Genomic DNA, 4372 nt, shown 5'->3' on the forward strand with positions numbered 1-4372 from the left:
CCGTTTTTCTTCGTTTTCGAATCAAACAAGAAGAATGAAGTTGAGTAATCTTCTCTCTCACACTCACCAAACCTTGGGTTTCTAATCTTGAAGAAAAGGAACGAAAAAGAAAGCAAAACCAAGAAGGAGAAGAAATGGGTTTCGCGAGGCAGGGGAGGAAGAAGATGGAAATGCTTTTCCTTTGTTTTTCCTTCCCACCCATACAAATAGTGCCTCCAGATCTTCAATGCAAAAACAACCGCAGCAAGCTCCAAATCATGAGTAGGATAGTTGCTCTCATGAATCTTCAAATATCTCAAACAAATATCTCAAACAAATATCTAGATATTTGTTAAATTACCATTTCACCCGTAACGCATTAAATTCTCCGTAAAGGATTCACCGCACTTAATTTAATTTATTTATCGACGAGTAATTCTAATCGCCATCGAAATATCTTTTTGATCATATAAACTCCAAAATATTATTAACTTTGGCTAAAAAGCCTCCGAGCCAAAATCCAAAATACACAAAAATACATAAAGTGTACTTAAAAACTATGGGTCTTACTGTAACACCCCGTTTTTCAAATCGAGGGTATTTTTTTTTCAAAAGGAATTAAAATAAAACAGAGAATTAAGTCAGGAAATGCCTTTGGATAAATAATTGAGTCGTTATAATTTACAAGCAGCGGAAAAGTTTCTCCAATTATAAATCCAAAACATTTACACAACAGCAAATGGTACATGGGACCCATTCAAGTAAAAAGAGTCAAGCGTTCCCATCTCCATTCCTGTCCGTAGGGTACGAACCGGTAGGGCCGTCCTGACTCTCATCTGAGGGCAAAGCCCAGATTTCCACAATAGTTGTAAAGGGTCACCAACCAGAAAATAACAGTTAACACATAGCAATTAAGTTTTTGAATGCTCAAAACAACTTTTCAACTAAGCATGCACCTTAACAGGATTTTCAATATGCGAAAAGTTCATACAGTACATTGCCAATGAACATGAAGGTAAAATGCAGTTCTCGATCTCCTAATTAACACATGATAAAACAAGACATGGATAGATTCATGAGCAATTAATCATACAACTAAAACTGAGGATTTTCACTGAGCCAATCGATTGGGCAATCGATTGGGGTGAAGATTTTTAATGAAAATAGAATCCTGGGCTGAATCAATCGATTTGGCAATCGATTGACAGGATAACGGAGCCCCTGACTTAATACCAATCGATTTCCAAATCGATTTCCTGAAGGTTTTTAGTGAAATTTTGAACTCTGGCTTGATTCAATCGATTGGGCAATCGATTGACAGGATAGCTGAGCCCCTGACTTAATGGCCAATCGATTTCCAAATCGATTTGGTCGAATATAGATGAGTCCTTGTCTTAGGCCCAATCGATTGGGCAAATCGATTTCGTAAATGATCTTCGAAAACTGATTACAAAATCGATTGGCTAATCGATTTTGTCCATTTGGCCAAGTCCCTGACTTCCATCCAATCGATTGGGAAATCGATTTCCCTGATCATTTTTCCAAAAAATTCATAAATTAACCCAAGTCATTCCTAATCAAGTCCACAACCTAACACTTAGCAATTACTACGCGATTACCACGGCAAATTGGGTTTCGAATTAGTTTCTACAAACCATCACACTTACGCACAAAATCAACACTTAGCACTTTCAACGCAATTACCACAACGACTCAAATTCAAAACACTCAATCATGCAACTCAAATCAACCACGACTCGTGTGCCAAGCACCCTAATGCAATGCGTATATGCCAAAATGCATGGACTCGGAATTCCAAACCAAAACCCTCCTCGAAGGGCCGTAAATCATAATTGTACCGCCTATCGCAGGCCAAAGTACCAATTACCGAGGTGCCACCTATCACGGGTCTGCACGATTTACTAAAAAGCGTAAACCATAAACGTACTGCCTATCACGGGCCCGTATCGTTTATCGAGGTGCCACCTATCACGGGTCTGCACGATTTACTAAAAAGCGTAAACCATAAACGTACTGCCTATCACGGGCCCGTATCGTTTATCGAGGTGCCACCTATCACGGGTCTGCACGATTTACTAAAAAGCGTAAACCATAAACGTACTGCCTATCACGGGCCCGTATCGTTTATCGAGGTGCCACCTATCACGGGTCTGCACGGTTTTCAAAAACGTAAATCATAAATGTACCGCCTATCACAGGCGAAGGTACTATTTATCAAGGTACCACCTATCACGGGTCTGCACGATTTACAAAAAGGATGAAAATGCATGAACATATACCGACTTCATTCACAACAGACGTTAAGCAAATGCAGATATTAAAAGATTCCCCATTTTTAATACCCATTTAACTTAAACGACTTTCACAACAAACATTAAGTAACCAAGACATTAAGAGATTCCCCATTCTTAATACTCATTTACTGAAACGATTTTCCAAAAACGATAGTTAAGTAACCGAGACATTAAGAGATTCCCCATTCTCAACGCCCAGTTAACTTAAACATTTTCCTCAAACGCACATTAAGTAAACTGAGGTATTAAAAGATTCCCCATTTTTAATACCCATTTAACTTAAACGACTTTCACAACAAACATTAAGTAACCAAGACATTAAGAGATTCCCCATTCTTAATACTCATTTACTGAAACGATTTTCCAAAAACGATAGTTAAGTAACCGAGACATTAAGAGATTCCCCATTCTCAACGCCCAGTTAACTTAAACATTTTCCTCAAACGCACATTAAGTAAACTGAGGTATTAAAAGATTCCCCATTTTTAATACTCGTTTAACTCTAATGGTTTTAAAATTCCACAGAAACAAACTCAAACATACTTTCACATTCAAACCATATTTCACAACAAACACACCAATGCCTAATTCGTGCAGAAATCTGATATGGTCCAATGAATTTCGGAGTCAACTTCTTCGCTTTCAAGGCTCTTCCTACTCCAGTAGTAGGTGTGACTCTCAGAAATACATGGTCACCCTGTTCGAATTCTAAAAGTCTGCGATGCTTGTCCGCGTAACTCTTCTGACGATCTTGTGAAGTCTTCATTTTCTCCTTGATCTTCCTTACCTTAGTTGTGGTCTGTTGCACCATTTCCGGTCCGACAATCATACTTTCACCGTCCTTATACCAACACAAGGGCGTTTGACACTTGCGCCCATATAAAGCCTCATATGGTGCCATTCCGATACTTGCGTGGAAACTATTGTTGTAGGTGAACTCAATCAACGGAAGTACATCATCCCAACTTCCCCTATCATCTAATACACATGCTCTCAACAGATCTTCCAGGGACTGATTCGTCCTTTCAGTCTGTCCGTCCGTTTGCGGATGGTAAGCTGAACTCAATCGTAGCTTCGTTCCCAAAGCTTCGTGCAACGCTCCCCAAAAATGTGATGTGAACTTCGGATCACGGTCTGATACAATACTCGATGGTACCCCGTGTAACCTCACAATTTCAGCAATGTAGATCTCTGTTAGCTGATCTACCTTATAGGTGGTCTTTACCGGCAAAAAGTGAGCGGATTTAGTCAGTCGATCCACTATTACCCATATAGAATCATTCTTTCCCCTTGTTTTACACAATCCAGTTATAAAATCCATGGAAATGCTGTCCCACTTCCATTCAGGTATATCTAAAGGTTGCAACATCCCAGCAGGTCGCTGATGTTCCACCTTCGCTTTCTGACAAGTTAGACAAGTTGATACATACTCCGCTACATGTTTCTTCATTCCTGGCCACCAATAATTCTGCCTCAAATCCTGATACATCTTAGTTGCTCCCGGATGAATACTCAGCTTACTCTTATGCGCCTCTTCTAAAATCGTTTTCCGCATATCTGTAATGGCTGGTACACAAATCCTACCATTACACCGCAAAACATTATCTGCCCCAATCTTGAACTCAGTCGTCTTCCCTTGTACTATTAGATTCCTCTTCTCTTGAATTAAGACGTCATCCTGAGAATTCGCAATGTCTTCAAGTAATCCACTCGAGATCTTAATCATTCCGAATCTCAAAATCCCCGGTGCAAACTCTACGTTCAAGTGCAAGTCTCTAAAAGCTCCCCACAACTCTTGTTGTCTAGCCATAATCAGTGAAGACACCGATACACTTCTTCTGCTCAACGCATCAGCCACTACATTGGCCTTCCCAGGGTGGTACTGCAGTGTGAAATCAAAATCCTTGAGAGTCTCCATCCATCGTCTCTGGCGCATGTTCAACTCCTTCTGATCAAACAAATATTTCAAGCTTTTATGGTCACTAAACACGGTGAACGTGCACCCATATAAATAGTGCCTCCAGATCTTCAATGCGAAAACAACTGCGGCAAGCTCCAAATCATGGGTAGGATAGTTT

Source organism: Cicer arietinum, chromosome 3 (assembly GCF_000331145.2).
Source record: "Cicer arietinum cultivar CDC Frontier isolate Library 1 chromosome 3, Cicar.CDCFrontier_v2.0, whole genome shotgun sequence".
Taxonomy (NCBI): domain Eukaryota; kingdom Viridiplantae; phylum Streptophyta; class Magnoliopsida; order Fabales; family Fabaceae; genus Cicer; species Cicer arietinum.